Source organism: Ylistrum balloti, unplaced genomic scaffold (assembly GCF_031769215.1).
Source record: "Ylistrum balloti isolate Yb309-2 unplaced genomic scaffold, AGI_CSIRO_Ybal_v1 Utg370542, whole genome shotgun sequence".
NCBI classification, from domain to species: Eukaryota; Metazoa; Mollusca; class Bivalvia; order Pectinida; family Pectinidae; genus Ylistrum; species Ylistrum balloti.
The window spans coordinates 720,574-748,337 of NW_026782344.1; positions in this window are offsets into that span (position 1 = coordinate 720,574).

Genomic DNA, 27,764 nt, shown 5'->3' on the forward strand with positions numbered 1-27,764 from the left:
TTAGGTAAAATCGGAAATGACGTCATGGTGGTCATTTTGTTTTTCCGATGAATTTGTAAATGTCACCAAATGGTAGAAGACATCTGGGGAAATCTTCTCAGTAATAATTTGATAAAATATAGCCCATCAATACCGATCTAGAACTAGGTGAAATCTATAGTTAATCTAAAACTGACTATAATTGGATTTCTATTGTCCTCCTAAAACAAAACCTTTCTTTGTTTAAAAAAAGTGGGCAAATCGGGAACACCCCTAACTAACAATCCTGTGTAGACCATTCACACCTGATCGACTCTAGTCTAGTCTGACTGAATTGAATTGTTTTATTTCCAAATGCAATAACAGCATATAGGTAGCAATGATACATAATTATTTAAATCATATTAAATGTTCAAGATGGAGGAGGGCAATTCCATAGAGATGGTGAATATGACATATATTGACACCAAACAGTTCCAGGAATTAACATATAACAATGTCATGAGAATCAATATTCATAATTATATCATTTGGTTTGTGACGTAATAATAAAGATGATACGGGAAAGTTATGACGTCACACAGTGTTAACAATGAAAGTTGACTTTCAATCAAAACTCCAGCAATAAGCTATGGTAATAGAGTAGAATTCATACTCATATAATAACAAATGAAATTAATATACAATGTATTACTACTACACAAGAAGGTTTTCTCTTTTAGTTGTTACATACAATAAATATCTACCCAATTTTCTTAAAGTTTTAACACATTTACGTGTAAATAGTTCTACTAATTTCAACACACATGGACGTCGATAATAATATTGTTTAATGTAAGTTTTTCTTATTTCTAAATAGGCTGGACAAAGAAGTATAAAATGTAATTCGTCCTCAATATCACCGGTGTTACAAATTGTACATACTCTTTGATTTCTAGGTGTACCGTTATAACGACCAGATTCTATATTAACAGTGTGACATTGCATTCGAAACTGGCTCAGTAATTGTTTAGTATTGGAAGTGATAGGTTTAATTAGATACCACTGAATTTGAAAATTATCGACTAAATGTTTATATAAATAACACTCAAAAGATGTATCAAATGCACTTCGCAATTCCTGAATAAAAACATCATGCTGACGTTGTGTATACATTTCAATAAACTTTCTTTCATTTGGTACATGTTGACTTACCCAAATTTAGTTAAAACACAGTCTACATAATTCATTCTTGATTTGGTATACCCAGTTCACTTTACAATTTGGCTTTCTGACACTGAAACCAAGTAAAGCATTATAACAAGATCTTACTATACAATTATTCGTATTTAAAACTTTTACCCAATATTTCATCATAGCAATTTTACGTTGTACATGTAATGAATACATCCCAGTTTCAAAATATACTATTGAACTATTGACCGTTTTCTTTACTTTCAATAAATCTTTGAGAAAAAGGAGATGAACTTTTTCAATTTGTGGCGATGCACTATGACCCCACACTTCACACCCATAATTCAGTATACAAACGACATATGTATCAAATAAAGAGATTAGAGTTTTAATATTAAGGGTAAAATCTTTAATTTTTCGTTTTAAGTAGTAATATGCTTTCCTTCCTTGAGATGCTAATGTATCTGTGTTACAGTAAATCTCCCATTATAGTTGAAAACTAAGCCAAGATAACAAAACTTATCAACAAATTCAATAGATTTACCATTAAAAGTCCAATTTTCAAAAGATAGTACTCGTTTTCTTTTTCTAAAAACAACAATTTTTGTTTTATCAATATTAACATTTAAATTCCACTTCTCAGTGTACATTTGTAAATGATCCAGCATATGCTGAAGATCTGTAGCATCCTCCGAGAATAAACTGTGTCATCCGCATACATTAGCATAAAAAGGTTTATAAACTGTAATGCATAACTTTGACAATTTGAATTAATAAATTCGCTCTCCATATCATTAACAAATAATGACAAAAGGGATGGGAGATAACGATTCCCCTTGTAATAAACCGACATGTATATCAAACATGGCGGATAAGTTACCATTTAATTTCACACATGAACGTACATTATCATAAATTGATCTAATTACATTAAGCAATTTACCTCTTATACCACTTCTCCAAAGTTTAAACCACAGAATCTGGTGTGTCACACTATCAAATGCCTTGCTATAGTCAACAAAAACCCAATAAAGTCTTTTGTTTTGTTCTATTGAATTAATAACTAAACTATTTAATGCAAAAATTCCGTCCCTAGTACTAAGCCCAGGTTTGAAACCAAACTGTGCATCAGAAACAATATTCTCCCTTGTAGTCCATTTTAGAAGACGCTTATTCAACAAAAATGTAAACAGTTTAGCTAAATGACTAATCAACGTGATTCCCCTATAATTATTGACGTTGTTTTTATCCCCCTTTTTGTGTAACGGAATAATAACGCCCTGAGCCCATGATTCCGGAAAATATCTTATTTGTAACATTGAATTAAATAGTCGCAACAAAACACGTGAAAAATATCCCTATATTCAATAAAATATTCATTAATTATCATATCAATACCAGCAGATTTGCCTCTAGATCAACCCTTCATTACATCTAATACTTCATCAATGCTAAAATCTACATCTAATTCCGGATACACGCAATCAGTATTTTGGTCTTTCATAATATCACTATTGATATTCTCTACCCCAGCTAAATCTTTAAAATATTTGAACAAATCAGATAATGATAGATCGCCAGTATTACATGTCTTACGCTTAGTGAAATTACGATAAAATTCCTTCGGATTATTACGCTTTAACAAATCCAGATGGTTCCTTCCATATTTAAATATTCTCTCTTTAGCTTCCTTTCACACATTTTGTAGCGTTTCTTAGCCTTGTAAGACCTATTCTGTTTGTCAATGACCGCTCACCATTAAACACAGATAATACAGTGTTATATTTTTTGTACAATAATCTACAATTATTATCAAACCAAGGCTTATCTGGACCGCTCTTTACATCCAGAACAATATGGCAAGAACATGAACAATTTAATACCTGTTTACAAGTAATACAAACTTTATCAAATAAAGTACGAGTACATTCCACAAACTATTTTAAACATTTATTAATATTTTCTTTTGAATTAGTTGATCAACTGAATTTTCAACAATAATCCTAGCATCATAGATATCGTTAGTGACTTTACTACTAGCTTCGTCCGACCACACGACGTTAGTTACCGTAAAATACTTAGTGTCACCCGAAAAACATGGTGTGTTTGACGGCATGGGACAATTCAATATTATGTATATTGGCGCGTGATCAGAGTATTCATTGAAACCACCTACTTCGAAAGAGTTGACATCAGACATTGACGATTTATCAGTCAGCACATAGTCTATAACACTAGTACCCCTAGAAATACAAAATGTAAATTTACCATCCATGTCACCAGTTGTCCGACCATTGAGAATCTGAACACCTGTTGACTTACATAATTGTAATAGTTTACGACCAAAAGTATTAACTTGTGAATCCTCTGAGTTACGCGTGACGTCACGAGGTTGCTGAGGATAACTGATGAACCCATCAAGTTGTCTGTGAATACTATCGTGTAGCGTGTCTATACATATATAATCAGCTTCCCTGCCAGTGCGACTGTTAAGGTCTCCAATTACAAACACCTTACCTTATGTACTATAACAACCGATACTGTTCTCTAACACAGCAAATAAGTCTTCGTCATTAGTACAGTGAACCACTGAACCATCTGGTGGTACATATGTTAAAGATATATAGACATTTTTCTGATCGGGGAAAAGACTGCCATCATCCTAACACATAATATACTATCTAGTTCAATGGAATCCAAAGAAATATAGTCACGCAGCCATGGCTTAAATAAACATACTAAACCATCGCCTTTACACTTTGATCTAACGACTGGCTTAAAACATTCAAAACCTTTCACATTAAAGTCATCAACATTTTCCATCAAACATTCCGAAAGTCCCACAATGTCCGCATCCCAGAATATATCGCAAAAATCACCGTTCTCAAACTTACTTTTTAAACCCCTTCGTACGTTCCAACAACAAATCCGTACAGTGGTATTGGCCTCCGACGACCGCTACATGATCGATTTAACAAAGGTTTCCTCTGAACCGGACGAAATCGTTCGAGTTGGTGTCCGTTGTACCTGACCACCATCGCTCCGTCCATTCTGACCGTTCTTGTCAGGCCCAATCCTGACACTGACAGAGGTACGTACTTCAAAAGAAACGGGTGCGCGTACCCGGTGTCTTCTCACTTAGTCAACATTTTGATTTTTGGGGTATACAAGTAAGGTATTTTGTTGGCCAGGTGAGACTAGGCGTAAAAGGTAGAACAATAGGAGATAATTACAGGTAAGGCTATAGACTGCTTCTTAAAACTTCTTACTTTCGAGAGAAAAATATCTGGATATTTAAGAATTGCTTGTATATTTATTTCAAATTGAATGCATTTCCAGTATCAACTTACTTATATACCCTATATATAAGAAACATAGCTACTATTTGAAATTATAGAAAAACATAGGAATATCAGAAAGTACACATATAGCTAGTATTTTTCAATTATATAATCATAGAAAAACATAGAAATATGAGAAAGTACACATATAGCTAGTATTTTTCAATTATATAATCATAGAAAAACATAGAAATATGAGAAAGTACACATATAGCTAGTATTTTTCAATTATATAATCATAGAAAAACATAGAAATATGAGAAAGTACACATATAGCTAGTATTTTTCAATAACAGAATCAGAAAAACACAAGAATATCAGAAAGCACACATATAGCTACTATTTTTCAACTATTTCAATTATTTATGTATATATACATATATAGACACATAAAGTAGCTTGATTTCAAACGTCCTTTTGAATAGGAGTATTATAATGCTCTGCGCATCCTCTATAGCATGAATTAAAAACACCTATTAGTAATTCAATGGTAAAAGCTTACAAAAGGTGTTGCCATACAAAAGGAAAGGAATTAATTCAATTCGGTACAAGAATGTTTTTTTTACAGCAGAATTTTTCATAACTGATATTTCTTTTTTGATGCAACACATGCAGTTTATTTCACTATTTTACTGTAAATGCAGTCGATGGGAAGCAGCATCAGCATAACCGAGGACTATCAAATGATAAAACAACATTTAAGCTAATAATGTTAACAATATCTAATTGTATGTAACAATTCTATCAATTATGTAACTGATTAACAGAAGACACAACAACATCTAATAGGATATTATATATTTTAGAATTACTAGTAGCACGGAATAGATTTTTTGCGTTTTCAGTTCTAACTCTGTCATTTTGGAAAAAATATTGATTAAAACACCTGTAAATTCATTTCTTATTGATATTTACAATTTAAACTCTTGAGATTAAGATTTTAGAATATATTACATAATGCATGTAACTTTTAGTACACATATATTCACATAGTTTAAGGAACTGCGCTGGTGTTTAAGCTTCACGTGAATGATATTGTTTTATAGCCTTCAATAAGTGAGGAGATTTTTGATTCATACCTTTCAGAGAATTTGAGAAAAGGATGAAAACTAAGCTGATGACCGTACGATATGGTCAGGGCAGAGACATGTGTTATATATGTCTCTGGTTAGGGGTATCCAACGACGAAGCGTTGACTGTAAGAAATATCGAACCCAAAATCATTTATGTTTCTCAGAGAACATATACCATTATATCATTGTGTGGTATCCGTAACAAGTAACATTAATTATGTGGTATCTAAAACAAGTAACATCAATTATGTGGTATCTTAAACAAGTAACGTTAATTATGTGGTATCTAAAACAAGTAACATTAATTATGTGGTATCTAAAACAAGTAACATTAATTGTGTGGTATCTAAAACAAGTAACATTTTCTACGTGGTACCTAAAACAAGTAACATCAATTATGTGGTATCTAAAACAAGTAACATTAATTGTGTGGTATCTAAAACAAGTAACATTAATTATGTGGTATTAAAACAGGTAACATCAATTATGTGGTATCTTAAACAAGTAACGTTAATTATGTGGTATCTAAAACAAGTAACATTAATTATGTGGTATCTAAAACAAGTAACATTAATTGTGTGGTATCTAAAACAAGTAACCTTAATTGCGTGGTATCTAAAACAAGTAACATTAATTATGTGGTATCTAAAACAAGTAACATTAATTGTGTGGTATCTAAAACAAGTAACCTTAATTGCGTGGTATCTAAAACAAGTAACATTAATTATGTGGTATCTAAAGCATGTAGCATTATTTGTGTGGTATCTAAAACAAATTACATTAATTATGTGGTATCTAAAACAAGTAACATTAATTGTGTAGTATCCACAATAAGTGACACTAATTGTGCGGTATCTAAAACAAGTAACATGAATTATGTGGTTTCCACAACAGCTATTTTGTGCGGTATGAAATGTGTAACTAAATCTAAAAATGACATTGCTATTTGTCACATTGGCGCCCTCGGTTCATTGCACCTTCAAAAACAACTAAGACACGTGGATACAGATATGAATAAAATTTTGTATTCTGCATGTTTAAAATGATCATAAGTACATGAAGATAAAGTAGAAACAGATTAATAAGTTCATGGGGAAGAGACAAAGCCAATAAAAACAGAGTGTCGTAAACACGTCACCACTCTTGGGAGTCCAAGCCCTGTCTGTTACCACAAATGAACACTTCTCATGACGTCAACTTTCATACCAGTGGTCACTCGACTTACACACTCTAAAACCCATTACAAAACATTACAAAACACCATTTAAGTCCACTCGTCACACACATTCGACCCACAATCGACGACTCGTCTAACAGAGTAGGCGGAAACACATGTACTTGTTAGTAATAACCATGTTAATTACCTGTTGAATAACAATAATGTCACATGTACAAAAGCAACATCTCATCAACATACAGAGTTCATATACTCATACTAGTACTTCGCGTTGTGTCCCGTATCAGAACTGTCCATGTATGAAAATAGTACTTCTAAGGTATACACTGAAATACCAACTCCTCATACTTTTTATCATGGTGTAACCTGTCTGTCCATGGGGTTCGTAAACTCTCTCTTCTTTCCCCAACCTGTCTGTCCCAAGCCCGTGTCCATAGGGTTCTATCCCTGTTCTATAAGATCTCGTCATAGAAATGTCACGATCTAATGCCCCATTGGTTGAGTTTCTTATCAGGGTGGACTTCAGTTTATTAGACTGCCATTAAACTGTTTAATACTTGTTAACCGGGAGAAGTAGATTAAGGGCTGACCACTGTAAATTAATAATTACACCCAGTCTACAAGATGTTACAAATTGATAAAATTAATCCTACAACCAGTCAGTCAAAGATTACTGAATTAAGTATCTGATATACACTAATATCGAAATTACATTTTGTAACAATATATACTCAACAAAAAAAGAAAGGTTAACATGTTTCCTTGGTGAATACCTGTAAATGAGTGAAAACAAAATGACGTTTGTGCAACATTAGAAAATGGTAATGTTTTACATTACAAAATCCAAGGGGGTTACCAAAATTATTCAAGCGTGAAAGTCTGTATTAGCGAAAGAGCTGCACGAGGTTTTCTGCGACTAACTTCGCTTGAATTTCATAAACATTCAAACTGACAACTGTTCCTTAGATCCTTAGGACTTAGAAATCACCGAATCTTGCTATCTATCAACTTTATCATTATGCCTCGGCTGTCACAAGTACAGAGAGAAAGGGCTGTAGGCATGATCCAGGCTGGGGAGTCTCGCCGTCGAGTTGCACGGCATTTTGGTTGCAGTGTTAAGACAATTTGCCAGTTGGTAAGTCGTTTATACCAAACTGGGTCAACATCCGATCGTCCCCGAAGCGGCCGACCCCGTAAAACGACCGCCAGGGATGACCGTCGTATACGCCGCAGTAGAGATTACAAGGAGATTGTTTGGGCGTCGTGTGTCTCCCCAAACAGTCCGCAACAAGTTGAGGGCCTACCAATTTAAAGCGCGGCGTCCCTACACTGGACCCAATTTGTTGCGACATCACCGTAATAATCGGCGTAACTGAACCCGTGTTCACCATCGTTGGGCCTTACGACAATGGAACAATGTTCTGTTTTCAGATGAGTCCAGGTTTTGTCTGCAACACGGTGACGGAAGGCGCAGAGTGTGGAGGCGACGAGGGGAGACGCCATGGCGTTGGCGCCCTTTTTCAACAGGATAACGCACCAGCGCACACCAGTCGCAGTCAGCAGAACTTTCTTGCAGCAGAATAACGTACAGGTGTTAGATTGGCCATCTAAATCACCTGATTTGTCACCGACTGAGCACGTCTGGGACGTTCTTGGGCGACGCGTGAAAGAACGTCAAAATCAGCCGTCAAACTTACAGGAGCTGGCCCAAGCCTTGATCGCTGAATGGAACAACATCTCTCCTCGAATTATCCGCCGGTTTACGAGTTCCATGCGACGACGCTGCAATGCTGTTTACTTCGCAAACGGTGGCCATACTCGTTACTAATGGTGTTACCTTTGAAATTGACCCAAATGTCCTTTACAGTCGAATAAAATCAACTGAACGCAAAGTTTTATAATGAACCATGACTGCAGTTTTATCAGAATTGATCAGTTACTTTATTCGTACATGATTGGTAAGGACTTATGAAGGGGTTAATTAATTAATCACAGAATAAAGTAGTGTTACCTTTCTTTTTTTGATTAGTATATATTGTCGCAGAACGATAATAATGGTCTTTTCGCCCACGCTAAATTTCGTCTTTTCGCAGCGACATGAAGAATAGACGACAAAACTCAACGCGAAATAACGAAAACTTGAAGTCGCTATTTAGCGGGGCGAAGTTATTCACCTCGCTAATTATTGTCTTTTCACAGCAACAAAATGATAATTATCGTCATTTCGACCCGCTAATTATCGTCTTTTCGCCAAGACAAAACGATGATTATCCTATTTTCGCCCCACTAATTACCGCCTTTTCGCCAAGACAAAACGATCATTATCAACTTCTTGTCTTCTGGTTAGAAAGAGAATGGAACCTAGACATTTAAGATGGCGGAGCTATGGTGGCTGATTTCTGCCATTTCGTTGTTTCGTTTGGTCGCCCCGACAACGCGATAATTATCGTCTTTTCGCCCCGCTTATTATCGTTTTGTCGCCGCGACAAATTTAGTGTTGGCGAAAAAACGATAAGTATCGTTCTGTCGGGGTGACAAAACGAAACAACGAAATGACAGAAATCAACCACCATATCATTCACTAACGCATGCATGCTCGTACATCATTCACACAACATAATTCTACATAATTTATCATTATAACGCTTAACATTCTGATCACATGCGTGTAGTGTTTGTTGAAAGCTACCCAAGTGTGACCGAAATTGATAATAGGAAGTGATTTTGTAACACTCCTGGTAACGATCGATAACTTATATATATACAGTAAACCTCGGATAAGTCGAAGTCGATGGGACCTAGTAAAATATTCGACTTATCCGATGGTTCGACTCAACCGTGTTTTTTCTATCGCCTGTAATCGAGACATCGTATATTTAAACTGACCCTATTTTCGCCGATCGTGTCTGATAGCAAGGTATTGATGAAAAGAACAAGACAACATCTCTATTTTATAATAACAATTATTTTTATCAAAATACAAATAAATCGTATGTTAATGACAGTTACTGTAATCAGCATTGTCACAATCAGTGTATAATGCATACAAGATTGAACATTACACGTTACACTGGGTACTTCGTTAAAACAATACTTAAAAATATACATGTACCTCATATACAAAAAGTAAACATGAGATGTTTTATTTCAATGACTGTTTGATCGCATAGTTCTTGGTTAAATGAGATAATTACCTGTGCATCTGTATAAACAAAAGGATTAAGTGGATCGATACCGAGAAATTACATTGGGCATGTAGGCCAGTTGACACCGTTACGACTGACTGATCACTCTCGTTACCGACCAGGAAAATTTACCCGAGACAACGTGGCGTCTGAATGTTCGACACAAACATGGAATTTTTTGTATGATTTAGAAGGGACGGACCACAAAATATATTCGACACAACCACACTATTCGATTCATCCGTGTTTAATTTACGATATATCCCGAACTTTTGATGACCTTCTCAAGTACAATTTATCTCAGGTAACAAATTGATATTTTTGTTTATAAACTGTTGTGATTTTAATGTGTATATTGAACTGTTATCACCTACAAACTTCTCTCTATCTTCTCAGGTGTCCATCTAATTTTCTTCTACCTCTAAACTTGTCCTTTCGACTGATTTACATTTGCTTGTCCTATATGTTCCTAGTGTGCGTATATCTAATTAGTAACCCTTAGCTACTGTATTTATATCGATAAACTGGTCTCTGCAGATTTAAATCTAAAATTGCAGGTTGTCGGTCCTTTTACATAATATATCATTATAACGCTCATCATTCTGATCACATGCGTGTAGAATTTGGTAATAAGTAGTGATTCTGTATTACACCGGGTAGCGATCGGTAACTTATACAGGTTTTCTACAACCTTTTCTATACGCTACTACAGAATCACATAAAACACTTCCAAATTCCATTCCGACCCACTACAGCCTTCGTCGATTTTGAGGTAGCCGCACACAATGCCATCCGAAGTGTGTGACTCCAGACATTGTACCGTGACAACAATGACGTCAAGCTACTTATACGCCGAGCTGCTGTTCTGGCACCCATCCCCTTAAACCGCATTGAGGATGTCTGGTTACAAAACCATGAGGAAGCTGATGGTGCTGACATCCGACATTCCGTGTTGTCATTCACATATTACGTCACAAAGCAATGGACAGGGGGAGATCGAACAACCTGGAACCACTTCTCATCAGAGGGACTCCGGACTACCAACCATCTTGAAGCTTGACACGGGAAACTGAAGAAGAATGTACTGCATGCCCACCCCAACATCTACACCATCATCAAGACGCCTAAGGACATACAGAACATGAATGATGTCAGCCGGATTCAGAGAGATTCAGGAGACACCATTCCACTCCGGAAGAAGAAATACGCCAATATTGACAGACGCCTGACAACCTTGAAGGACCGTTATCAGACTGGGACGATCGACCTGATGACCTATCCTGTCGAGTAAAATAACCGCTATTTCTTGATTTGTTTTTAAATTCAGTTCGGTCTTCTTATCTCATGTAAGATAATATCGGACTCGAGTCTGGTTCTTTAACAATTTTCCATTGAAACATACGTACACAATTCTAGTTTGAAAAATAATTTGACTCACAAAGGATTACCTTACAGTCTCCATAATATGGATATATATCACTCCAAACAAATCTGGACGGACACATGCCAAAACTCCAATTCAAAACAGGTCACAAAGACATTGCGTAGCCTTTTAAATTTCACGTTCAGATATATTGATTACATCTTGTCCTTAGATACCGGAGATTTATTGACAATGTCTATAGCATATACCCACCAAAATTTGAAATCAAACTAGGAAAGCTATTTACAATAGGGGCAATTTCTTACCCAGCTGTATACTCGTTGTTAACGTAATAAATTTAACCTCTATGCTTGATTGCATTGATTGATAGACGAAAGTATTCAAAACCCCCTAATTCCAACAAAATCCTGATAGTGAGTAACAATATTCATTTATATAAAACTGTAAAACAGTGGTGAATCAAGGAAGTGTTCACGGCTCATAGTAACACTAGTATATCTATTTACCACTGCTCACATTAAAAATTGTGGACATGGCTAAATAAGTAGGTATACAGTGAAACCCACTACTCAGATTCTTCACTTGTGCAATCTATGTACATGTATCTTACTTATAGAAGTCGCCATTGTCGTCTCTATTCATTACCTAGGTTTATGCTGAATATCATTTCATGTATACTATGACTGCCAGCAGCGTATCGTCATCATTCAGAAGGCCTTTGTTTTTTTTTTTTTAATTTTTTTTTTCTGTACGAACGACCTTTAATATCACTGATATATGGTCCAATACCTGTACAGATGATGGAGGTATTTAAGACTGTACAAAAGACACTCAAGTGAAATACACTTTTAAAAAGAAATTCAGAAATCGATAAAAATGGAGCCAATAATTGATTAACTACACTATAAAATTGTTTCATGCGACATTCAGGCAAACCATATTCCGTGAAAATTAATGTAAAAAATCTAGTCGATGAAAAGGTGCATAAGTCCCAAAATTCAATAAAATTTTATAATTTTCAATATTAGACCATTTCGGAAGTGAGTGAAAGATGCATTAGGCTCAGCCTGATCATCTGATATTCCCGATTTTACTGAGTAGTGCTCAATGTCGACGAATTACAAATCATTTCTAAGAAGGTAAACACATTCCTCACCGCAGACAGGGTTATGTTGCCTTAAGTTTCACCACACGTTTCTGCAGACTGAAACTGGTTATACTAGTGTGCTTTTCCCCTTTATTGACACATTCCATGCCAAGTGTTCTCAAATTTCATAAAAAAAGCATTATGCATATACCGATCTAAAAACTTTCCTCATCATATATAAAACGTATTTGAAACCACAATAGTGACATAAGAGCAGATAGTTATGGTGACGCACTCCCATTATTTTTTTTATATGAATTTATTGCAATAAATGGAATTTGAAGTTAATGTATCTAAATGAAATGTAATGATATTTGATCGACAGAAGATACCAAGTCATGCAAATTTCAATTCCGATGATAAGACCTTAGATATAGTTAAGGGATTCAATCATCTTTGTATTTTATTTCCTAAGTCTGGAAATTTTATAAGAGCTTAAAGAAAACAAACACTTAAAGGAACCAGAGCCATGTGTGAGGTTTTAAAAAGGGTAGATTAAACAAGCTGACAATACAATGTCAACTGGACTTATTTGATGAAATATTAACACTATAATTGTTATATGGTTTTATTGTTTTTTTTTCTGAAGAAAATGTCATAGAAAGAGTGCATTTAAAGTTGTGTACGCTGCTGTTCCATCTTAAATCCTCTACTCCTGATTTCATGTTATATGGAGAACTCGGTAGACATCTGCCCGCTCGATATTGAAATTAAAACCAGAATGATGCGTTTTTGGACAAAGTTGATAGAACCTAAAGATAAAAACAGTAATTTATCATATATAATATCAACTTTTGTAAATGAAGAAAATGGTGATTCAATCGCATGGACCAAATGTATAAAAATATTCAATAATTGTCAACGTTCCAATATATGGTTTAACCAAAATAATGTTAATCCGAAATGGCTGCTTTCCAAAAACAACAACTTATATTAACTGATCACTCCAAACAAATCTGGACGGACACATGCCAAAACTCCAAAATCTACCGTTTACAGGATTTTTAAGGACGAAATTATTTTCAAAAAAAAATACATAAATATTCTATCAAAAAAGGATGCTTTAAACCCAATAACCGCTATTTCTTGATTTGTTTTTAAATTCAGTTCGGTCTTCACAGCATTCCATCTTTCCGTATGCTCGCCAATATAAATCTTTGCCTTTGATATATCAAGGTCTCGCGCCATCTTCCTTCTTTTCGCCTCAGAGTCCGTCAAAACACGTTTTCTTCCCCGCTTCCCTCGAACGCTTTCTGCCATGTTGGAAGACGGCAGATTTATTTACAGTTCTTTGCTCATGCAGGACTTCCTGCATAATTATGAATTAGCACTGAGTCGTTTCGAATTCCTTTTTAAAACTATCTATTACATTAGATTGGTAGAAATTTACTTTGAAAATGTGGTATTACGTCAGAATTAGAAAATCATGATTTGTTTATGTAAAATAGTATCGGTCGAGGAGCGAGTCTGGCTCTCTAACAATTTCCCATTGAAACATACGTAGTTTAAAAAATAATTTGACTCACAAAGGATTACCTTACAGTCTCCATAATATAGCGTGTTGACAAGACTCAAGGTCATCAGCTTTAAATTTGAATCCTTTTTGTGCAATATCTGTTGTGTTTATGGACAAGCCTGTAGTTGTATCACTAGAAGAACAGTGAAAATTTACTCTTTGCGAGACAGGATTAATTGATCTGAACAAGAGAAATATCTGACGACATACACATACGCCACAGGTAGGTTATTTCATAAGTGGATTAAATGGTATTGAAACCAGGAAGATACTGTCGACTTACATAGGTAGGTGTAATATATGAGGATTAAATGAAGGCGAAAGGAGGAAAATATCCGTGGTGACATACCCTAGAGGTAGTTATTATATATGAGGATTAAATGATATTTGAAGGAGGGAAATATTCGGTAGAGGTAGATAATCATATGCACGAATTTACACTGATTATGTAAAAGAAATAACAACATCTAAATATTTATTCAACACTGATTTATTGTACGAAGCATCCGAGACCTTTTCGAAATCGGCAAAAATGTCATAAATGTGTCACAAATCATACGATTTTCTTTTTTTAATCAACTGTGTACTACGAACTGCTATTCAAAGCCTTGTCGTATATCACATGATGTTCATCAGATATTCAAATAATTAAATACAAATGTGATTTTATGTAACTAAATGTTAAAAAAATTGGATTAAGGAAAGGAAAGGACACCTAAAATCAGATTGAAGGACAGCGGTGAATCGATATGCATTAACAAATTGGCATGGAATGTGTCAATAAAGGGGAAAAGCACACTAGTATAACCAGTTTCAGTCTGCAGAAACGTGTGGTGTAACAATATTCATTTATATAAAACTTAAAAAGTGCAACATAACCCTGTCTGCGGTGAGGAATGTGTTTACCTTCTTAGAAATGATTTGTTTATGTAAAATAGTATCGGTCGAGGAGCGAGTCTGGCTCTCTAACAATTTCCCATTGAAACATACGTAGTTTAAAAAATAATTTGACTCACAAAGGATTACCTTACAGTCTCCATAATATAGCGTGTTGACAAGACTCAAGGTCATCAGCTTTAAATTTGAATCCTTTTTGTGCAATATCTGTTGTGTTTATGGACAAGCCTGTAGTTGTATCACTAGAAGAACAGTGAAAACTTTTACTCTTTACGAGACAGGATTAATTGATCTGAACAAGAGAAATATCTGACGACATACACATACGCCACAGGTAGGTTATTTCATAAGTGGATTAAATGGTATTAGATACTGTCGACTTACATAGGTAGGTGTAATATATGAGGATTAAAAATGACATAAGAGCGTAGTTATTATATAGGAGGAATTAAATGATATTTGCTCTTTAACAATTTCCCAGGAGGGAAATAATTCGGTAGAGGTAGATAATCATATGCACGAATTTACACTGATTATGTAAAAGAAATAACAATATCTAAATATTTATTCAACACTGATTTATTGTACGAAGCATCCGAGACCTTTTCGAAATCGGCAAAAATGTCATAAATGTGTCACAAATCATACGATTTTCTTTTTTTAATCAACTGTGTACTACGAACTGCTATTCAAAGCCTTGTCGTATATCACATGATGTTCATCAGATATTCAAATAATTAAATACAAATGTGATTTTATGTAACTAAATGTTAAAAAAATTGGATTAAGGAAAGAAAAGGACACCTAAAATCAGATTGAAGAACAGCGGTGAATCGATATGCATTAACAAATTAACAATAACTACTCTTTAGTAGAAAAATTTGGACAAGTATATTGAAGAATCTTAAACACCACTAAACTCTATTTATCCCAAATCTAAAGTTTATTCCCAAGAAACCTAAATTTCATGCAACTTTGCAAATTCACAACTCGAACAAACAGTTCTTCTTCGAGTTTTGCCCTAGGAGTATTGGAATACCGTTTGGGACAAACGACGTCCCTCTATTGCCTAACTTTTTCTGTTTTCCTACGAGGCTGAATTCAAAACAGGTCACAAAGACATTGCGTAGCCTTTTAAATTTCACGTTCAGATATATTGATTACATCTTGTCCTTAGATACCGGAGATTTATTGACAATGTCTATAGCATATACCCACCAAAATTTGAAATCAAACTAGGAAAGCTATTTACAATAGGGGCAATTTCTTACCCAGCTGTATACTCGTTGTTAACGTAATAAATTCAACCTCTAGGCTTGATTGCATTAATTGATAGACGAAAGTATTCAAAATCCCCTAATTCCAACAAAATCCTGATAGTGAGTAACAATATTCATTTATATAAAACTGTAAAACAGTGGTGAATCAAGGAAGTGTTCACGGCTCATAGTAACACTAGTATATCTATTTACCACTGCTCACATTAAAAATTGTGGACATGGCTAAATAAGTAGGTATACAGTAAACCCACTACTTAAATTCCTCATGCATTAAGCTCTGCCAGATCATCTGAAATTCCCGATTTACTAAGGAGTGCTCAATGTCGACGAAATCATTTCCAAACAGGTAAACACATTCCTCACCGCAGATAGGGTCATTAGGGTCATGTTGGATCAAGTTTCTGCAGTAACCAGATAGAATGTTTGCAGAATTTGCTATTAACTTCCTCGAAACTGAACGATGAATGATTTATTTCACCGTCACCGTTAATGTTTGTTCGTCTCATGTCAAGTGTTTCGTTTGAATACGTTATTCTCATACCGATTGAAAGCATACATTTATCAAATATTACGACGACAGAAAGAATAAAGAACCAGGAAATGACTCAACGTGGATAGAATCACATTTAATTAATATACAGTGTGTTATGCATGTAAGCTCAATGGCGAAATGCTATGCAGTATCTGGTATCCGGGATCGTTTGAACCATTCACTAGATTTTTATACAGACTGAATGTGATCACCGTAAGGTTATTTGAACGATTCCACGACCTCAGCCGTTTAAGTAGAAAATATGGTTATGAAGTGAGGCAAATATTGTTGGTTTACAAGCTGAGATAATTGTTGTTTAGAGTATAGTGTATATTCTTTTAAATATTTTAAATACTGTTTACTGAAAGATTAGTATAGACACATCAAGGCCAATTAACTCGAACATGTGTTATATAGCGTTGCAAATAGAAACAATTCGTTTCTTAACCTTTTTTTTATAATAGGCCCTAAATAGATGGCTATACAAATGAGTCACTTGCCGATTGACTAATTTTTCTAACTTTGACTAACTTTTTTGGAGCGTTCTAAGGGCTTTTCACCAACTGATAAAAATACCACTTGTTATTGTTATATCTTTGTGGATTACAAATATTACAGTCTATCTAGTATGAGGTAGGTAGTATCTAAAGGCGCTAATGCGTCTTTTGTAAGTGGGTGAAACATTCTATGGGGCCGCCAATAGACAATACAGCCATATGTCTAAAGTCGTTGATTATACAGAGGTCATAAAATTATATCAGTTGTAAATTATTACCATATATGTTAATACAAAATATGTTAATTAGAAAACTTAACTGGATCAAAGGTCGCAAATTACATTTTTTTCATTTTTTGTATTTTGTTTGTTTTTTTCAACTTTAACACATATTGGATAATTTACATAGTATCTGTCAGTAAGTAATATTTTTGCATGCTTTTAAGTGATCTCCTATTTCCTGGGAACATTTAAATACAGTTTTTTCATTCCAAAATTTGATAGATATTTCACTTGAAAATCATACTAATTTGTCACTGATTATTGTTTCCATGGTGTTCCAAAATAGTTCATACCAAGGTACTAGGTAAATTCAGTTATGCATGGAATAGAAAAACAAAACAAAACAAGTGATAAATAACAAGAAAAATAAATTCATGAGTTCTTACTTTAAATTCTGAATTTATTCAAAAGCATATCAGCTAGCAAGCACGAGACAAACCTCAAATCTAAGTCATGTTAACATAACATAATCGTTTTTTTAACCAATAATACAGTTTCACCAATCATTATCAAAAAAGAACAAGACAAAAAGAAGACAAACTATGATCGACCATAAACCCATAGTTTATACAGCTTTATGAAAATTTCCACTTCTATCATAATGTTATGTTTTGAATTGAAAAAAGAAATCATTTTTGTATACCCGTGTTTCATACAGATAACTTATTCTAGTAATTACGAATGATTTTAAATTTGGTTGATGCGAAAATGCAGATCACCAGCAAATAAAGAAATTTACAAAGAAGATTAATCTGTAGCATCTACACAAAGAACAGGTCGACACCACTAAAAGACAAAATGCACCGTTGGACCCATAATAGAAGGTATTCCGAAAAAGTATTCCTGATTTAAATATGGAGTCTATCGTAACGCCTCTTCCTTTGTTCAGGGAAAATAACAGTAAACATGGAGATTTTGAGGTACTTCCGATGGTCAACTAACACGGTGGACATGTAAAAGTAGAGTGTAAAATACTATTATTCATGGATTAATGGACACTATGGGATTACATACTCATCCTGATGTGACAGATAAGTAATCTCTCCTTGTAGTATGTGTAATCCGATCAAAACATTGTATTTCTACGTTGTATGAAGTATTTATTGAAGTGAGGTGGACAGTGGTCAAATTTTCCCGCGGTACCCTTTGTCTCCAGACTGGTCTATCGAATCGTCTAAGGAACTGATATCCACTGTGCTCATTTATATGAGATTTTTATAACATATTCTACACTATTCACCCTTAAATATGTCTGTGGAACTATCTGGTAAAGTTAGGAAAGGTGTTCAGGCCATTAGTGAATTACGTGACCCAGCTGTAGTAAAGGAAGTTGTGTCTCAGTTAATGGACAGTGCCTTGTTTAAAGACGCTCTATTGAACTCATTAGGCATTACTGCTATGCATCACAAAATTGAGTCATTGGAGAACAAATTGATGACCTAGAACAATATTCCAGACGAAACTGTTTAAAATTTAGGGGAATCCCCGAATCAGAGGGTGAGAATACGGACCAGATAATTGTAGAAACATGTAATAGTCACCTAGATGGTCTCATGATTACACAGGGAGACATCAGCCGTTCCCATCGTGTTGGGCCTAAAATAAATCAAAGTACTGAAAGGCTAAACGTATTGAAAAATGTTCACAAATAACCGCAAAGCTATATTACTTTCCCCATACTCCTACACTTTGGAATGGAAAAATTACTAAAATTAGAGAATCAGAGGCTATTTTTCTTAATTTTAAGCGATTTTATATCTTCTTTAATTCTTATTTCAAATTTGACGACAATAATGTGAACAAATCAAAATAGGTAAAAAAAATAACAAAATACACACCACCATATATTTATCGCCAACAAGTCAAATGATTAATAGCTCTGTGATGAAGTTGACTAAATAAAACCTTTGAAATACCCAAGATGTTGCAATTACTATCCTATCAATATGAGGATTTAGACAAATCGAAAGGACTTTATACAGTCAAGACCCGATAATCCGTTGGTCCGGAAATCTCGCATTCCGGACGAGAATCAACGGGAACGGATTTCTGTAACGTTATTTTGAGCTACTAATCCGGAAATCCGTATTCGCAATCCGGGCACAATTTCCGGGAACCAAACCCAGAAATATGGTCTTTTTGGAGTCAATAATCATAAAAAAAATTTTTCAGAAAAAATAGACCGCTATTCCATCTTACCTGACTGAGGGCATTGTCCATCACACATGATTATATATCGATTGTACCAAGCTGACCTCTGTCTAATGTCACCGTAAAATGTTTGCACTGTTATTAAGTCGTCCTATGATAAACTGTTTTCCAGGGTGAATGAAATTAACAAAAGCGTTTGTTTTGAAATTGGCATTGTTTATCCTTTCGCCATAATGTCGATCTCTTCAAAGGAACAAACACTGTTTTGGGAATGCAAATCTGTGTTTTTTGTTACTGATACATCCGGTAACTTGCCCGTGAGTGCCGCTATAGGGGAAGCCAATGGAACATTATATGGATCTGATATAGCACATGTAACATCTACACCAATTCCGTCATCAAGTACTTACCCTAATCAAGAACAAAATGATTTTCAAAATGATATGTACAAACACTTTGAGATTATAATGAAAAAGCTTGATAGACTCGAAATGATCGAAAGGAAAATCGATAAAATGGAAGCAAGAATGTCAGCAAGTGAAAAGAAAGCAAACGAGCTGGAAAGGTCTGTGAAATTTGTTTCTGAAAAAATTGACGATTTTGAGAAGAAACATGTGGAAATTCAGAGTGTTTTACGTACTGTTTCCAAAGACCAAAGGAGGCAATCAGATGATATAAACGAGTGTAAGGTGGTCATCGATAAGTTGACAGGTGACATTGACGACATTACAAAAGAGAATCGGGAGTTGAAGGACAGTATAACTGAGCTCAGATGGCGGTCTATGAAAAGCAATTTCAGTGGGCTTGCGGAAAATCCAAATGAAAATACAGAGTTGTTACTGAGAGATTGTATTGAATCTGAGCTTGGAATAGACAACCATATAGAATTTGGGAACGTTCATCGTTTTGGCCAGTCCATCAGCGGGAAGAACAGGCCTATAGTAGCCCGCTTTATATTCAATAAAGATCGTGAAGGAGTGTTCAGGTGTCCCCGTAAGTTGAAAGGTACACCTTTTTATATTAGCGAACAGTTTCCGCCGGAAATCCAACAGCGACGCAGGGAACTCGGTCCAACTCTTAAAGACCTACGGAGCAAGGGAAAAAATGTGCGATTTGTAAGGGATAAACTTATTGTTGATGGGAGACTGTACAACGGTCCATTTATCAGCCAGAACAGTATAAATGGTAAGCAGTCTCGTTCTCGAGCTAACTCCAGAACTGAAAATGGTACACCATCTTATAGTGCGGCGGCCCGCGAGAGAACGTCTACCGCACCGTCTAACGGGAATTCCCACGACAACACGCGCACCGGAAGTGGACAACAGAATCTGCACACCCAAGTTGGGTCCCATCCATCGGGGACCATTACTGGTGGATAACACTAGGGGTGCGCAACAAGATGTTCTGCCAACGGATATGCCCATGAGGGGAAATTAAAGATTTCTGTACTGAATGTTTGTGGACTTAAGTCCAAATTGATATTACCTGAATTCATAACAACCATTACAACCAATGATGTACTTGTTGTGCTAGAGAGTAAAACAGACAAATATGATGCACTAGAATTACCCAATGGCTATACATATCATGAAAAACATCGTAAATCTCTAAAAAAAAAATCAGGTGGCATTGTTGTAATTTATAAGAAAAATTAAAAAATCACTTAAAATTTCATTGCACTGAAACTGAATACATCCAGGGGATGTCAGTCTCACAGAAACTACTCTGTATAGATTCTGATGCCTTATTTGGATGTGTATATTTGCCCCCAGAAAATTCAAAGTATGTTGATAATGATGCATTTAATGACATTGAAAATGAATTACTCAATTTGTCAAAGGGACACAAATATATTGCACTAATGGGTGATTTTAATGCTAGAACTAAAACATTACCAGATTATGTCATTCCGGACCAAAATTTTATTGAATCACTGAATATTACTGAAAGTGATGAATTATATGCATACATGTATGACTTCGAAAAATTACCTGTGTATCAAATCCCTCTAGATCGATATAGTGAAGATAAATGTAACCCAAATAACTTTGGGTATCAACTTTTAGATCTTTGCAAAAGAAACAATTTATATATTGCTAATGGGAGGGCTGGTAAAGATTGTTACATTGGTAGGAAAACATGTAATGATGCCAGTTTAGTTGACTATTTGATTGTTTCATCAGAAGTATTTAATATTATTGAAGATTTTGAAGTTCAAGATTTTGATCCACTGTTATCTGATGTACACTGTCGACTTGAATTTAACTGCATCAGTAACTATAGCCACTCCCTTATTAATATCCCGGGAGGGACCATTGAATGTGATAATATTGTAAAGTGGAACCAAAACAAAAGGGAAGATTTTTTAAATTACATTGAAGGAAATGAAACTGCTAGACTGGCTGGTTTAATGCAAACTATGGATGATATTTCAAATCAAACTGAGATGGATGAAGTTATACTTGAAATAAGAAACATTTTTTCTGATACATGTAAATCAGTTTTTGGTGTTAAAAATATGCCTACAAATCTTGTACTGCTAAGAAACACAAGGATAAACAATGGTTTTCACAAGAATGCGCTAAAAAAAGACGAGAGTTTAATCTCGCGAAGCGTAACTATAAAATGATAAAGTGAATTTTAAATAGAAAAAGACTGAAAAGGAAAGGTAAAGAATATCGTAATACTATGAAAAGATGTTATATGAGCTTTCAAAAAAAAAGGAGGGAGAAATAAGGAAAACCTCAACAAGTGACCCGAAAAAGTTTTGGGAACTCCTGAATAAAATAGATTGTGCCAAAAAAAATGTGAAAATAGATAAAAATATTGATGAAATTTTTAGTTATTTTTAAAATCTGAATACTGATTATAGCGATGAAGAAGAAGATTTGTTACCCACAACAGATGAAAGTATGTATGATCATGTTTTAAATGGCCCAATAACTGAAATCGAGATAAGAAAATCTGTCCAAAATCTTAGTAATAATAAAGCATGTGGGATAGACGATATCCTGAATGAACATATTAAATATTCATTTGAGCAGTTTATAGATATATATGTCAAACTTTTTAACAGTATTTTAGATACTGGTATAGTACCTAAGTCATGGACTGTGGGGTTAATTAAACCAATCTATAAAAACAAGGGTGACATTAATGACCTTGACAACTATAGAGCAATAACTTTAGTATCTTGCTTGGGAAAACTTTTTACATCAATACTAAATGATAGGTTGAATAATTTATCTGATCAAGTAAATCTTATTCATGGAAGTCAAGCTGGGTTTAGAAAAGGATATTGTACTACAGAAAATATATTTATAATGCAAACACTGATATCAATGTATTTTTCCTATAATAAAAAATTATATTGTTCATTCCTTGACTTTAAAAAAGCCTTTGATACAGTGTGGAGAGCTGGTCTTTGGAAAAAATTGATAAAAAGCAATATTAAAGGCAAAATATTAAATGTTATTTACAACTTATATACTGATACTAAGTCATGCGTAAAAAATGGGAATGAGCAGACACAGTTCTTCACATGCAATATCGGTTTAAAACAAGGGAAAAATTTATCACCTTTTTCATTTTCGATTTATTTGAATGATTTAGAGCAGTTCTGATTGATAATGATGTGAAATGTCTCCAAAATATTGATAATTTAAGTCAAAACTGTATTGGAATGTACCTAAAATTGTTTATTTTATTATATGCGGATGACACTGTTGTATTGGCAGAATCACCCGAGGGACTGCAGAAAGCTTTAGATGTATTTGGTAATTACTGTAAAACATGGAAGTTGCATATTAATATAAATAAGTCTAAAATAGTTGTCTTTTCAAAACGATAATCGAAAATTAATAATGCATTTATGGTTTACGGAAAAGAAATCGAGGTATTAGATTCATACCCGTACCTAGGGTTATTGTTCTACTACAATGGAAACTTTGCTAAGGCAAGAAAGAAGCTAGCTGATCAAGCCCAGAAAGCATTATTTGCTTTATATAGAAAAATAAGAAACGTCACCTTACCAGTTGATCTACAGTTTAAACTATTTGACACTTTAATTTTGCCTATACTATTGTATGGGTCAGAGATATGGGGTTTTGAAAATATTAGCCTTCTTGAAACAATACATCTGAAATTCATTAAAAAAGTTCTTAATTTAAAAAAAATCTACGCCAAATTATATGGTAAATGGGGAATCAGGACGTTTTCCGTTAGAAAATACTATTAAAAGTAGAATGATTTTATTTTGGCACAAACTAATAACAGGAAATGGTAAGTGTCGAGTCAGTTATACAATATTATACATGCAATGCATGTAACAGGTGAATCTCATTCAAGATGGTTAAATTTCATCAAAACTACATTAAATGACCTAGGGTTGTCATATATATGGACAACCCAACAAGTGACTAGTCTAGAACGACAAAAACTTAAACATATTGTAAAACAAAAACTTAATGATCAGTTTATACAAAAGTGGTATTCTGACATAGAAACAAGTAGTAGGGGATATAATTATTTACTCTTTAAATCTAATTTTGGTTTTGAAAATTATTTAATTCAATTGAATGGGAGGGATCGGGCTGTGTTTTGTAAATTTCGTACATCAAACTTCCTATTACCCATGGAAACTGGCCGCTGGATGGGGATTCCTAGAGATGAAAGATTTTGTACTTTGTGTAATGGTATTGAACTAGGAGATGAATTTCATTATTTGTATAAATGTCAAAAAGAATCCATACGCCAGATTAGAGAAAAAATTATCCCAAAATATTATTACACAAACCCAAATATTGATAAAATGAAAGGAATGTTTACAATATGTAATAAAAGAGTAACTAAAAATGTCTGTACATTTCTTGTGAAACTGAATGTTATTTTAAAGAAATAAGCGGAAGTAAAGTAGCAAAATACCATACGCTGTAGATATAGAAATTGGTGATAACTTGGTGTAAACAAATATTAATAATCCTTATTATTGACGACGACGAAGATGGTGATGATGATGATGATGATGATGATGATGATGATGATGATGATGTTGTTGTTGGTGTTGTTGATGATGATGATGTCATATGTGATGATGATGATGATGATGATGATGATGATGATGATGATGATGATGATGATGATGATTGATGTTCATGATGACGATGATGTGTAAATTATAATCTGTTATATAATTGGTGTTTGTAACTTTTTGATTTCATTATAGTTAATGTTAAATTTACTCATGTAAATAATGACTGTGTCCATGATAATTCTGATTGTATCCATGATAACACAGAATCTGTCCATGAAATACTATTGAATCTTTCTATGACATATTGCTCAATCTGTCCTTGATAATACTGAATCTGTTTAAATTTTATTGCTGAATTTGTCCATGAAATAATACTTAATCTGTCCATAAAATACTACTAAATTTGCCCATGAAATGATACTGAATATATGAGATTATGTTGAACTTTAATGTGTACTATCTATTCTCCCTGATATGTCTGATTTAAACATTGTATGTCCTCTTGTTACATGCGTAGGTGTGTCGGAGAGTAATAAACAATCTTGAATCTTGAATCTTGTTCAGCTCTAATGCGTACAGTGCTGCGACAGAGAGGTTCCCACTGGTAAATTACACAGTGACGCGACCACTTGGCTTGGACAATGATCAGTGGTATAAAACCCGTTAGGTACATGTAACCTGGATGTAAATACTAGGATGATTGGATTAAGGGTGTTCAGTGATTACGTGAATTCTGTTCAATTGTCTGCTTGTCAAAATACAATTGTGTATACATTCTGCCCGGGACCATTCGGAAGATCATATCGCTTTCAGCCACTCATAATACAGTAACCGCATCGATTTATCTGTTTTATTATAAGATTTATTTTTACGTTTGAAATCAGATATTGATAGTTTTTTCTTTTTATTATTTATTTACTTTTATTTTTTTTGGTAATCGATATCTATTTGTCATTTACAGTGTTTTATTATGGCTTCCCCCGCACCCAAACGCCGTCATGTAGAAATCCCTGTTAGTGTTAAGAAAACTATCTGCCAACTCATTGACATAATGCCCAAACTCATCAAAGGAATGTTTGAAATCTTTATTAATTAACATAATTTATTATCATATGTTTAATTATATGTACAATATACATAATATTTCACAAACATGCATCTCTCAAACAACACCCATGACGTGAATATGTACCATGTGCAGGCATACGTACTCAGTCCGGCATACGTGATCAACACCTCTGGATGGTAATGACAAGTTCGACGGTCATCAAGGTCATGTTCCAGCAATCCGGAAGATTCACAATCCGGACAAATAATGCTGGGGACCAATGTGTCCGGATTATCGAGATTCGACTGTACCTACTTCTTTATTTACTTATTGTAATTATTTTTGTAGTTGAGGAAAGTAGATAAGGTGTACACAGCATTTCAGATAGATTAAAGTGTAAGTAATTACATTAAATGTTTTTACATGCCTATCTTCCTAGAAGTATCATGGTTAGACATTTCTTGCAGTAATTATGTCTGTAAAGACATAGTTCTTTGAGATTAAACCAGACTTCCATATATATACAAAATTTACAATATTTTCACTATAGCTACTACTATTTCTGATCTCCAATGCATTAGATAATGTCACCATGACACGCTAAATGAATAAATATGTTATGGAAATATTTCGTTCTAGTTAATTGATAATTATAAACATGAATATTTTGTCTCTTTTATACGCGCTTTGTTTGAAGAAATATTTTCAATTCAAGGAACTTTGATACACATTAACAAACCTTGAGAAATCAGCACAATCAACCTTCATCAAATAAAACTAAAAGGCAAAACATATAAGTTATGACAGAGTGAACATCATGATCAGTACAGTATTAAAAATATATTATTCATAAATCATGAGCACCAAATGTACCTTGCCAACGAAGCGCAAACTTTTCATCTTCAAAAACTTGAAAAAGTGTCATGGCGGTGGGTGTGAAAAACCTGAAAAAAGTGTCATATCGGCGGGTGTGCGCGTGGGAAAAACAGTCCAATTCGGTGACGTCTACTGAGGTAACTGAGGAAAAGTGATGTTAGATATTAAGACGATCTTGCCACAACGACAAGGATGTTCTGTTTGTAAGTTTTGTTTGTTTATAAGTGCTGTTAGTTGATAATTCAAACCAAGCCCCCAGACTAGCTTCTTATCAACTCGCACGTACAGTGTTCTGTACGCTGATTTGATTTGATTTAAACATATTTATTGCCCCAAAATTGAGCAGAGGATTAGGCACAAGTTATTTCAACTTATGACCGCCTTTTCCTCTAATACAATACATGATAAATATCTACATGATAACATTAACAAGGCATACATAATATATTTAACATTTAGTACAATTTTCTTAAAATCTGTTGCTGAATTTGATAAAAATTTGCACGTGTCTGAATACTTCTGTATTGGTGGTTAGGGACAGATTTTCATTTCCAAATAAAAATAGATGTAAATTCACTTGATCTAAGTTCAATATGTTTATACTTTGAAAAAATGATATTCTTACCCTATCATAAAGCTTACATTTTAGGAAAAAGTGCCCAACATCCTCACAGTAATGTCCACAAGCACACGATGGGTTATCAACAATCATAACACGGAACAAATCACTTTTCAAAGAGCTGCACTGATGTCTGAGTCTCGTATGTAATATATTTAGCTTACGTTCGCCAAAATTATAATAAGATGGAGGACAAGAATTAGCGTCATTAGATAAAGAAGATTTAAAGGCATTCAAAGATGGTAATGTTCTTATTGAACTGTCTAGCGAATTCCACAGACGTAAACATGATGGCAGAAAAGAAGAGTTACTTAGGGAGAGTCTGAAAGAAGGAATGATATAATCATGTTGGTTCCGTAAATTATACTGATTGTTGTAACCCACTGTGTTTGGCAAAAGGGCCGATAAATAAGAAGGGGTTAAATTATTTATCATTTTGTGTAATACATTTAACTTACGTGTCTTCCTTCTCTCTGATAATGTTTCCAATCCCGTTTCAAAATATAGTGATTCATTACTAGCATACAAAGGTAAACCTGTTATAACTCGAGCCGCTTCTCTTTGAGCTTTACGCTT